Source organism: Suncus etruscus, chromosome 8 (assembly GCF_024139225.1).
Source record: "Suncus etruscus isolate mSunEtr1 chromosome 8, mSunEtr1.pri.cur, whole genome shotgun sequence".
Taxonomy (NCBI): Eukaryota; Metazoa; Chordata; class Mammalia; order Eulipotyphla; family Soricidae; genus Suncus; species Suncus etruscus.
This window is the reverse complement of record NC_064855.1, coordinates 45,642,565-45,655,262: the sequence shown is the minus strand read 5'-3', so window position 1 is coordinate 45,655,262 and position 12,698 is coordinate 45,642,565. Positions and strand designations below refer to the sequence as shown.

The following is a 12,698-nucleotide window of genomic DNA, read 5'->3' as shown; positions in this document are numbered from 1 at the left end:
AAGATATGAGCACCTCTGTCAGCTGTGGTGATGTCAGAAGGTTTCCTGAGTAGATCATGTGATGCCTTTGGTTCTAAACTTGACTAGCATCACAGTAAAGGAAGCACCTCCAGAAGACTCTAATTTCCCAGGTAGAAGAAGCAGCACTATTGCTCACTTTGGAATCAAGTTGGGTGCTCCATTTGTGGGTTCTCCATGACTGCTGCTAGACTCCAACAATGTTTTCTGCCTGCTTTCTGACAGGGAGTTGCAATGCTTTTGTGCTGGTAGCTGTGTGGCAAAGTTGAAGGGAAAAATCCACCCCCTCTCTCCATGAAAGGCAGCTCTGTATACATGCAAAGAAAAGAGCCCTCATCATTGGAGAGGAGAGAAATAAAAATGCTTGTCCACTCAAAACTGTCTCCTCACTGTTCATGGCAGCCAAATTTCACCATTAACTAAATGCAAAAAAACTTATAAACCTGCACATCTATTAACTAATGCATGAACACACCGATTAGTTGTTCAAGGACAGTGCCGTTCTAATCAGTTGTCTCTGAAAACTTATAGGACAGGGAAGGTGAAAACCTCTAGCCAGTGTGAAAATTTAAAGTTAGACCCTGTCTCTTGGCCTCTCAAGATTCAGCTTAGGGGCGGAATTGACTGTACTACAGTAAGACCCTTGCTTTGCATGTGGTCAACCTGGGTTAATTCCCTGGCACCCTGATAAAGCCCAAAGCTGCAGGATTTACAAGGCTGCAATTAGCTGCAGATGCCCTAAAGCTGCAAGGCTGCAAGGGCCAAGGGATCCAGCTGCCCGGTGAGGTGCCTACCCAGGGGCTCCAAAACATTGCTGCCCAAGATTGTGACGTTACCCAGGGGTATCTGGAAGAGAGAGATAGATGTAATTCACTGACCAGAGAGGGTCAGGGGAGACCTGTAGGTCCGGGCTTTGAGAGAGAATAGGGATAGAGACTGAGGGAGCAGCATTTCTGTATGATTTATCTCCACATTCCCCTCCACCCCTGCGGCCCTGTAGGCTCTGCAGACTCTGCTCTGAAGACCTGTCCAAGGGGCATGTCCAAGTCCAATTACTATTACATCAACAACACCCCACAGGGCTTCCAAGTCTGATCAGGTGTGATCCTTTCAACTTGAGGGAAGCTATTCCTCCTCTCATGTCCCTGTCCCTAGAGGAATTAATCTCTTACAACCCACAATCTTTAAAGTACCTCCCTGCTTTCATCGCCCCTCCTTTCTCCTCCCTGTGGATTGAACCCAGGGATAATGCATGCAAAGCAGGTACACTTTGGGACCTCAGTGTACCTTTTTAAACTCCCAGTCACTTGCCAATGTCTAAATGAACCCAGATTACTTAGATATCTGTGCCTTTGAGCCGAGCCAGCTATTGAATGACTTCAACTTCTGTAGGTTAAAACCATCTTTTTCTTTTTTCTTTTCCTTTTTTTCTTTTGTTCTAAATATTGACACTCAATTATTTTACATATAGATGCTCAACATGTGTGAAAAGGCTTGAACATATGCATGATTTGCATTATCTAGATCTCCCAAAATAGGAGCACTTGGGGTTAGGAGATATAGCTCAACAGTAAAGTACAATTCTTAAATGCCTGTGTTCAAGCATGAGAATTGACAAAACCATGGTATTATAGATCAGTGTTTCTCAACTTTTAAGCTGGAGACATAGTACAAGAATAAGATGCTTGCCCAGCATGCAGCTTTAGTCACGATTCTGGTTCAAATCCCAGCATTTTATATGATCCCTGAGCATGAATGATATGATCCCTCAGGCATGGACCTGAGTACTGCTGGGTGTGACTCCAAAACTACAACAAAAGAGCACTTAGGTAAGCTTTTAGAGTGGTCTGCAATGTCAGGCTCGAGTTACACAGCCTGATATTCTCCAATGGAAGAATGGTGGAATGACCTACATTCCTCTTCACTGAGTATACTGTACAAATCTTACACCGGAAGCTCCTGATTAGAAAAAAAAACTTGTTGGATTTTTAGATGTCTAGAATAAAAATAACAACACTAATAATGCCACCCAACAAATGGGACATTTTTCAAGAGACCCCTAGGAGCTAAGTAAGCACTCTTCCAGGAAGCAGTACAGCTAAGTGAATAGATAAGAGTGGTAACCTTATGCCTTTTTGTGCATAGGCTTTCCCTCCAGACTTTTAGGACTCATTTAGACTGTTCATCCTGGGCTTGGCACAGGTCTTCGGGACAAAGGAGGAAGCAGGGGCCACATTAGCTGGTGTGGCTGCACAAGTCTCCACAAATACCACATGGTATCCCTCATGTAGATGATGATGTTGACTGTCAGCTGTTAACATGACTTTTGTTTTATTTGGGGGTCATAACTATTGATGCTCAAGGCTATCAGCTGGCTCTGCACTCAGAGATTACTGCTGACAGGGCTCAGGGGATTATATAGGGTGTAGAAAATCAAACTGGATTGGCTACATACAAGGCAGATACCTTCATTGCTGTACTGCTTCTCCAGATTCCTCTCTCTCTTTGGCCCCTTAATACAGACTATTTGAGGTCATCTAAAACCACCTTCACTTCTTCCTAGAAAATCTGGACCTTCCCCCCAAAGAGGGTTATTTTTCTTTCCTAGCATCTGCAACAACTATTTCCTTAGATGTATTAAGTACATGTTTTAGCTAAGGGTTATAAAAGAAGCAATGTGCCTGAAATGCAGACCCCACAAAAACTTAACACCTAACTTGAAAGCAGTTTCAGCCTCTCCCCAAAGTGGACATTTTAAAAATTACACCCTCTTGTTTCCTTCAACCTTGTGGTGCTATTTTGTTTGCTAGGTGGGATGCTGCCCAATTCATAAATTGACTTAATTAATCAATTAAGTCTTTAACTAGGCTAAATTTTTGTTATTTAACATGATCATAGAACATCCTTTATATTATCCTTTCCTCATTTTCTTTAATTTGGGGGATATTTTTAGCTCAGTACTTAGGTGTCATTTCTGGTGGTACTTGGGGAATCATATGATGTTAGGATTGAATCCAGAAATTCTGCATGCAAAACTTGTGCGCCAATCCTTTGATTCCTCTTCCCAGCTTATTTTACAGTTAACTCTCTTTTTATTTTGGGGAAGGGGTATGCTGGGGATTGAATCCAGGACCTTACACATACCAGGAATGTGCTCAACTGATAAGTTGCACCCCTGACCTTTTATGATTTCTCTTATTATGCGTTATACTGTTTTTTTTTTTTTGTTGTTGTTTTTTTGTTTTTTAGTTTTTTTGGGCCACACCCATTTGATGCTCAGGGGTTACTCCTGGCTAAGCGCTCAGAAATTGCCCCTGGCTTGGGGGAACCATATGGGACGCCTGGGGATTGAACCGTGGTCCTTCCTTGGCTAGCGCTTGCAAGGCAGACACCTTACCTCTAGTGCCACCTCACCGGCCCCTTTATGTGTTATACTATTGTCAGAAAGCCAAGGCTAAGGTCATTTAAAATTTGCTATCTGTAACCGCCTATGTTTCCTACATGGGATTTTCCCTCCTATCCCTTAAGCCAAGCTCCATCAATTATTTGTTATGATTTTCTGCAAAATCTATATTAATAGGTATGAATTAATTTCAGGCAAAAATGTTTATTTTAAATAAAATTTTCCTCTAGTAACAGTAAAAATGGTTGGAGAATTACAATTCTTCTTTTTTTTGGAGGGGGACACACCCAGAGGTGCTCAGGGCTTATTTCTGGTAATGCTTAGGGGTCCATGTCTATACTGGGGACTAAACCCAGCTCAGCCATGTGCAAGGCAAGAACCTTATCTGCTATTCTTTCTCTCCTGTCCCTTATTTTATATGCTATTTCTCTTATTAAATATCAGAGCTGACGTGCAAAGGATCTAGGTGAGGGTGTGGCTATCTTTATAAAGGAGCTGTTTTCCCCTATCTTATCAGGGGTATCACTGAAGAACCAAAGACTATCCTCACAGGAGAGCCTATGAGAGATGGCAGCATGACTCTGCCATCATGTCATGCCATGATCATGTTTTTCACTTCATTTTTCTACACCCAAAGAGATAGGATTGGTAAAAATTTCCAGGAATTTTGCAAACATACCAGTCACAACTTTTAGAGCAAATATTATGTGAGCTTACCTAAAATTCCAAAAATAGGTGATCCTCTGACATTCCTAAAAATAATAAAAAATAAAACTGGAGAGATAGCATAGTGAGTAGATACTTGTTTTGCATGTGCCTGAACCAGGTTCAATCTGGGCATCTCATATGGTTCCCCAAGCACTGCTAAGAGCAATTCCTGAGAGTAGAGCCAGGAGTAACTCCTGACATTGTTGAGTGTGACCCAAAAATTAAAAAAATAAATTAGGGGCCAGAGTTATAGAGCAGTAGGTAAGACAAGAGCCTTGCCCATGGCTAACCCAGGATCAACCCAGAGTCTCCTGAGTACTGCAAGGAGTGATCCCTGAGCATAGGACAGGAATAAGCCCTGAGCAGCATCAGTTATGGTCCCCAAACAAAATAATTATTTTTATTGTACTAAATAGTCATTAACATAACTGATCTTTTTACATTTGTGTGTGTGTGTGTGTGTGTGCGTGTGTGTGTGTGTGTGTGTGTGTGTGTGTGTGTGTGTGTGTATCACACCCAGCAATGCTCAGGGCTTAACTCCTGACTGCTTAACTCCTGGGGAGGTTCAGAGACCATATATAGTGCTGGGGCTTGATATAACCTGGGTTGACTGCATGCAAAGCAAGTGACTTACCTGCCACACTATTGTTCAGGCCCCTTTTATTTTTGTTGGGGGAGGAAGGGAAGACTCATCTGTGTTTAGGGCTTCCTTCTGGCTCTGTGCTCTGGGATCACTACTGAAGTTTTTTTGTGGGGACCATATATGTGGGAAGTTTCAGAGATCAAACTGGGGTTGGCTGTATGCAAGGCAAATGCCTCTCCCCTGTACTGTTTATTGACTAAGTATATTTGCATTGTTGTAAAACACTATTATCCATCTCCAGAGTTTAATTTTCCCAAATTCAAACTCATTTGAATTTGCTATTAGACACTAACTCATTTCCCAATCTAGCTGTGACCATTGGCTTTCTATTTCTTTTCTTTTCTTTTTTTTTTCTGGGCCACACCTAGCGGTGACACTCAGGGGTTACTTCTGGCTATGCGCTCAGAAATCACTCCTGGCTTGGGGGAACCATATGAGACGCTGGGGGATCAAATCGCGGTCTGTCCTAAGCTAGCGTCAGCAAGGCAGATGCCTTACCGCTCTGTGCCACTGCTCTGGACCTTGGCTTTCTATTTCTAAGAATTCAACTCTAGGTACTTCATATAAATCCTATAGTAATTCTCCTTTTGAGGTTTTTCTCACTAGATATGTATTTTTTTTGTTTTTGTTTTTGTTTTTTTGGGTCACACTCGGCAGTGCTCAGGGGTTCCTCCTGGTTCTACACTCAGAAATCGCTCCTGGAAGGCTGGGGGGGGGGAGCATATGGGATGCCAGGATTCAAACCACCTTCCTTCTGAATGCAAGGCAAATGCCTTACCTCCATGCTAACTCTCCGGCCCCTAGATGCATAATCTTTAAGATTCATCCATGTGGTAGCACGAGTCAGAATCTCCTTTCTCTCCATTTGTGTTGAGAATGAAGACCACTTTCAGCAGACTGTCAAGAGACTTGAAAATGCCACTACTACACTGAAAGGACACACAGTTATCACGAAGTGTTCCAGGGGCTCCCCATGGGAAACTTGAGTCATACCAATGTAGATGGAACTCAAATTTTTTTTCTTATCATTTGATAAGAAATGTAGATGGAACTCAACTCAATGTAGATAGCCTTTGGTTTTAATACAAGATGCTGTCTCCCTCCTGCCTCTCAGTCAAGTCAGGCCTCTTGGGCTGGCCCTCTGAAACAGGACTGTCTCTCACTGGAGGCAGGTTCAAGGTCACCAGGGATCTGACATTCCTACTTCCTCAGCAGCCCCTGAAATCCTGCCTAGAGGCAGAGGCCATCAGTTTCTTAGTTCATGGATGGAATGAATTCGTAATAGGCAGGCAGGCCTGAGCTAGAGAATAGTCTCCTCTGGGGGGGCGAGTGACTGCAAAGAAGCCCATAACCTAGAGAGAAGGAACATCCCTCCTAATCCCATGGGGTGGGGGTGGGGATTAGAGACAGACCAAAACACGGCAGAGTTCCCCTACCAGGGGTCGGGGGTGGGATGGGTGGCTAGGGACTGGAAGAAAATATGCATCCTATGCCCTTGCAGTTAGATCTACAGATGTTTGTTTCCAAGGAACTCTGAGGACTTTGCCCGCAGAAGGGCTCTAGCCCCCCACTTATGAGATAAGCCTAGTTGCCCTGCTGCTCTCTCTTCTGCAAGCCACATGGAATCAAAATTAAACTGACACCGTTCTAGACAAGGGGTGAAGTGGGGGAGTGTGGAAACACAAGAGGAATTTGTCATTTAAAATTTAAATTCCAAGGATCCTTTTTAAGTGTATTCTTCCTCTTAAAAATATACGTAGAAAAAAGCATATTGTGAAGGTTTTCCAGGGAGCGAGGGAGGGGATGGGTGGAAAGTTAGAAATCAATCTGGAATTTTCGGATGTGCTTTCCAGCTGGATTTAGTGGTGTGCGATGCCCAAGAGGACTTAACACGTGTGGAGAAATTGCACCGCCCCCACCCTCTGCCCAGGATCATGGTGCATTCTTCCAAAGGGAAAATGGATTCACTTGCCAAAGCACTGAAGGATGTTTGTTTAATGTTCGTTGGAAAACAACTGCAAGCAGAGCCCAGAGGGGCACAGGGCTCCGTGCCGCCGCGGCGGGTTGTGTAATCCGCCCCTGCAGCACGTAGCTCGGACGAGTCGCACAGGCTCTGGGAGCAATAATAGGCTTGATCTTTCCCATTCGCAGCCACCGAGAACAACCACAGCCCGCTCCATGTCACGTGTCCTGGTCACATGGTGCTGAGACACAGCCGCCCGCTGGCGATCATTAACTAATACCGCGCCCTCCCGAGGGGAAACGCAGGTTTAAAGCCGCCGTCGCTGTTTGCACAAACGCCAGGATAGCTCTGTAAGGTCTGCGGGGTGGGTGGGTCTGTGGTGCATCTAAACCTGGTTTAATGCTTTCTAAGGACAGGAATGGAACCTACTTATCCTGCTTGGTTTGCCTTTGCTTCCACAAACCTGGAGACCCTCCCTCCCCCACATACACACACATCCCTGGAGACGCCCTGGGGTGCAGTCTGAATGGAGAGGGACTGCGTCAGAGTGACAGGGAGACTTCTAAGCCCAGTAGGCAGCACAGATCGCTTCTCTTATGGTGAAATCCGTGCTTGTGGAGCCTATAGGGGGTGGGCCCCCCTAGCATGGAGTTTTCCTGGCCTAGAAGAGCTAGAATGCATGGCTCCTTAAAGTCTGTTCTGTGGCCAAAGAAATTGCCAGGCCTCTGCCTACCTGAATGTTTCCTTGTCCAGGCCTCTGAATTTAGAAAGAAGTTCTTTCACTTTTCCAAGCTCAGAAAATGAGACTTGGGCACTTTCAAACACGGCCTTGGTCCACCTGAATGTGTTTGCAGGCAGAATTGGCAGGAGGGATGTCAAAGAAAGTTTATAATATTTCAGGGAAGAGAGAGATAAAAACACAGATAAGAGGCCTTAACAAAAACAGACAACTTTCTTCTTTGATCAAACAAAAGCCCTAGATATGTTTTATTCCATTTATACAAAATATACTTGTCTCAAACCCTACTTGCTATGAACTGGGCCTCATGAGAAAAACCCTGGCCTAATCTAAAGGCTTATACTTCTAGTTCCTTTCATTCTTACTGTGGTCATTCTTTTAGAGCCACACTGCGGGCGGGGGTGGTTACTCAGGGCATACTACTGGCTCTATGCTCAGGAATCACTGCTGGCAGTGTTTTGGGAACTAAGTAGGATGTTGGGGAACGAACCTGGGTCAGCTGATACAAGTCAAGGGCACTACCCACTTTACTATCTCTCTTGCCAAATTCCGTTCATTCTTTTTGGAGAAAATATGAAGACATCTACTTAACTAGGCTCACTGAAATACTGAGAATGATTTTCAATATCTAAGTTAGGGAGCTTAGTTATTTTCCTGCTTAACTTACCCTGTCTTTTCTTCTTCACAAAGGTAAAGTCTTTGATGGATGGGTCCAAGGGCTTGATCCAGTCTTGGGTGTGAGACAGTATATAATCAGTAGGGTATTACCTTGCAAAGGGTCAACCTGGGTATGCTTTCCAGAACCACAGGGTTCCCAGGGCCCAGCCAGGAATGATCTCTGAGAGCAAAGTCAGAAGTAAGCATTAATCACTGCCTGCTGTGGTCCCAAATTAAAAAGAAAGAAAAAAGAAAAAGGAGCTGGAGCAGTAACAAAGAGGGTAGGGCATTTGCCTTGCATAGGGCAACCCTTGTTCAATCCCTGGCATCCTATATGGTCCCTCAAGCCTAATAGGGTTGCCTCTGCCCCTTCTCTGGTCAGTCCATGTACATCAGACTCTGCTCACAGGTAGGTTACTGTGACAATTTTTTTGAATCCAAGATGTCTACACGAAGTAAGCTTGTTTCCAACAGGTTTCTGGAAACCTAGGGACACGGAACATGACTCTTGGAGATATATTGATTATGCCTCAAGTTCTTTCAAAGAAGATTTGCAGTGAAGCTAATGAAAATGAAACTCCAGGCTTCCACTCTCCAATCCCCAAAACACATTTGTTTGCATTTGTTTTAGTAAATGTAGCCAGGAGTAACCCCTGAGCTCCGCCTGGTATGGCCCCAAAACAAAACAAAACAAAACAAAAAAACCGTGCTATCCTACTCTGGCTACATTTACAAAAACAAATGCTGCCTATAGTATCACTGGGAAAGCACTTCCCCAGCATGAACACCCAAGACAAGCCACAGAACTCTAATCTGAAATGTTTTGTGTCCTGAACCCCCCAGTTCTTGTCTCCATGGGGCTTTGAAGTGAAGTAGCCCCACTGCTTAGTGCTTCTCTTTAAGTGCATCTCTGCAGAGCACTAACATATTACCTGCTGAATTTATTAGGGAGGGAAGCAAACCAATTCCTTGATCAGCTTTAGCAGCCTCCTCTTCTCCCATGGGTAGTAATGCTTTTGCTTGTTTTATCACCAACACCCCTTCCCTACCTTGCCAATGCCATATTTCTCTCTTGAATCCCCTGTCAATGGTGCCACCTGCCTTGCTACCTCCCACCCAGCAGAATCACCTTGTTAAATAACTCGCTTAGCTTGTCAGGACAGCTAAGAAATCAAGAAAGCCTTGCCAATGTACTGTTTACTGGGAAAGGAGACTGTCAGTTCAGATGATCTGTAAATGCGCTAATTAGCTGGATGGAAAAAGCCCAGATTCTCCCTCCCAGATGAGCTAAGCCAGCTGATAGTTCCCTAACTGCCCCTAGTCTGAACCCCAAAGAAGCTGAGTGTCTCAAACTCAAGGTCTTAAATGCAGCATTATTGACTTTTGGAGCTGCTCTGTGTGTTGAAGGAGGTTTGATCTCTTTCCGGTGATCACAGATATTACCCCCCCCCCCCCCACTCACCATCTTGATACTCTAAAATATCTACAGACACTGCCAATTGTTACATCTCTTAAGAAAGAACCATGTTGGGCCCGGAGAGATAGCACAGCGGTGTTTGCCTTGCAAGCAGCTGATCCAGGATCAAAGGTGGTTGGTTCAAATCCCGGTGTCCCATATGGTCCCCCGTGCCTGCCAGGAGCTATTTCTGAGCAGACAGCCAGGAGTAACCCCTGAGTACCGCCAGGTGTGGCCCAAAAACCAAAAAAAAAAGAAAAAGAAAGAAAGAATCATGTTGACCCCCCCAGGGTGGGGTTCTATGAGGCTTGGCTGGCAGATGGCTAACTCCAGTTTTCAGCTGTGTTGCTTCTTCAGATGTGAGGGTACAACAATTCAGTGGCTTTGGGGTACTGGGATGGTGGCCCACAGTGGGAATGTCCTGAGGTCTTAGAGGTGTGTAGCTAAGAAAAACATGAAAAAGAAAAGAAAGAGCTTTGAAGACAGAGAACCAAAGATTGGGCGTTTTGGGAGAGGCCAAGTCATGGATTAGTTCTGTAGTCAGGGATATAGGATTGAATCACAACTCTGGGCCAAATTTACTTTGTGACTTTCAATGAGTCACTTGGTCTCCCTAGGCCTCAATGTCTCTGGAATAAGGAAATGGTAACACCTGTGTCATAGAGTTGTTTTCCAAGTGTAAAAATGGTGCATATCTTTGACACATTATATGTAGGTGCTTCAAGAATGAACCAGATTTTAAAATTTCTGGACCATTTTTTTGGTGGGTAGTAGTCGTTATTATTATGTAGGTAAATGTACTTCAGTCCAAATGTTCAAATAGGTTGCCTGTTTGGTTAATTCTGAAACAGTATTCCAAGCATCACCCTTAGCTCCTGCTTTTTTTGTTTGTTTGTTTGTTTTTTGTTTTTTTGACTGTAGCACTAGGTTTTATTAGGGATTCCACTGAGATGGAACCTCGAAGAGTGAGAAGGAAAGGAGGAGGCAGAGAACCCAGGAAGCCTCCTCAGATCTCATAGTGAACCATCGGCTCTGGCATTTTGGTGGGATCACCGCCTCATTCCAGGTACAAGTTATTATAAGGATACTGCTTTGGATCCACTGGCTGGTAGGTGGGATAGGTCTCACCCAACCAGAACATGAACAACATGAAGGCCACAAAGCCGAACAGATGCTTACACATGACATCAAAGAAAACTTTCGTGGGGGTGGTGTCCACACAGTTCCTGATATACATGTCTAGGTCCCAGTGCATTGGTTCACCCCAGTTCAGCCTCAGGTCTGTGTGGTCCCATTCATACCCTCTCTTGCTGTGAACGGTCAGGAAGCTTCAGGTAGTTGCCATACCCCATGCCATCATTCAGGTAGGGCTGCATATTATACTTCTTGACAGCAGAGGCCCGTTCTTTGGGAGTCTTGGGGTAGGGCCCGGGGAATATGTCCTTAGTCATATGGAAGGCTATCCATGAACTCAATGGCACCGTGCTCCGGATTGCCCTCTGCAGCCATCGGACTCCCAGGGCTGTTTGTTTTTTCTGAAATGGGACCAGGAAGGGTTAGGGGTATATGCCCAGTGGTATTCAGGGCTTACTCCTGGTTCTCTTCTCAGGGATCAGTCCAGGGGACCATATGGGGGCTGGGAATAAAAACTAGATTAGGTATAAGCTAAAAAAAAAGTGGGTTACCCACTGTACATCTCTTCGGCCCCTCTTCTTGCCTTTTTTTTTTATGGGAAGTTCAGCTGGTCTCTCCTTGAGAGGGTTCATTGTTATAAAACAAGCTGTAGTCTCTCTTGAGAAAATTCTCCTTACTGCTCTCAGTCACCTATCAAGGTTCTTGCCACAGACTATGGTCCCAACACGTGCACTGCTTATTCTGAGCCTTGAGTATTTTTCTTTTGGGGGAATGAGTCCCAGAGGAGCTCGGGGACTACTCCTGGCTCTGCATTGGGGATCACTCCTGTAGTGTTCTTTGGACAGATTAAGATACTGCAGATGGAACTAGGTCAGCCATGCACAAGACAAGTGCTTTCACCTCTGAACCATCTCTCCCACATGTCAGGTTTTATATGTTTTACAAACATGTTTGTAAAATGCTATCTTATATCCTGACATGTTTTATGAACATTTTGAACACTATCATGTGTCTGAAAGGGTTTACTAATAAATTAAGTTAGTGATAAGAAATTCAGAAAGAAAAAAAAAAAAACAATTTCAAAAAAGTTAAGCATGAATGTTGTGTGGACCAAGTCCTTCCATGTTGGGAAAATTCCAAGACAAAGGGTGATTGTAAAAGGAGAAGAACTGCCCTGCCTTTCCAGGCACCATTAATCAGCAGAACTTGGACAAGAGGAAAAAAAAAAAAACCCAAAGGAATGTAAGTGCCACAGCTTGAAAACTCCTCATTCAGTCTTGCTAGCCTCCCTCAGGAGTGGGCCAGGAGTTTGTTTGAAGACTGAGAGACTGGGGTGATGAAACGCTTGCCTCAAGCCATGGATCCTTTCTCCTTACAAGGACCCCTTTGAATCTCTCTGACTTCAAAGGGCAATGGGGTGGTAGATATGAAACTGCTAAGGAGTTCCCCACACATTTTTGTGGATATTATCTATCTCAATGCATTTCTGCAAGAACAAACTGATTTGGGGGGTGAGGGGTGGGAGATATGCCTGAAAGAACACACACCAATGAAGAGCAGGAGCATATGTTTCATTTTAAAAGCCTCCTATTTGGTGGAAATCGTGTGTGGACTGCCAGTGTAAACTCCTCCTAGGCAACAAAGATGACAAACAGCCGCTTCAGAACAGCCTTTCAGGACAGAACCTGTTTCAGTGCCGAAAAGCCTCGGAACATGAATCGTCTTGCTGCCACCTGGCAGCTACTTAGTTATTTCCCCACAAATGTGACATGCAAGCTCAGCTCTGTAAACATAGGGATTTTTTTTTTTTTAATTCTCTGGGCATAAACAGATGGTATGATTCCAACCAAGACTTTATCACTCTGTAATCTTTTGGGCACAGTAAAAGAGTGGCTTCCTTTTGAGTCCTGAGCTGTGCAGGGACTGAGCCAAAAGTTGCTTAGAAGCACACAGGAAAGCAGGTCCCATCCCTGTGGC

The 12,698-nt window shown here is 44.4% G+C and overlaps 1 pseudogene; it reads right to left on the bottom strand.

The window, feature by feature from the left end:
- Positions 1-10,579: 10,579 nt before the first annotated feature.
- Positions 10,580-11,053, bottom strand: LOC126016289 (NADH dehydrogenase [ubiquinone] 1 beta subcomplex subunit 8, mitochondrial-like; annotated as a pseudogene).
- Positions 11,054-12,698: the final 1,645 nt, after the last annotated feature.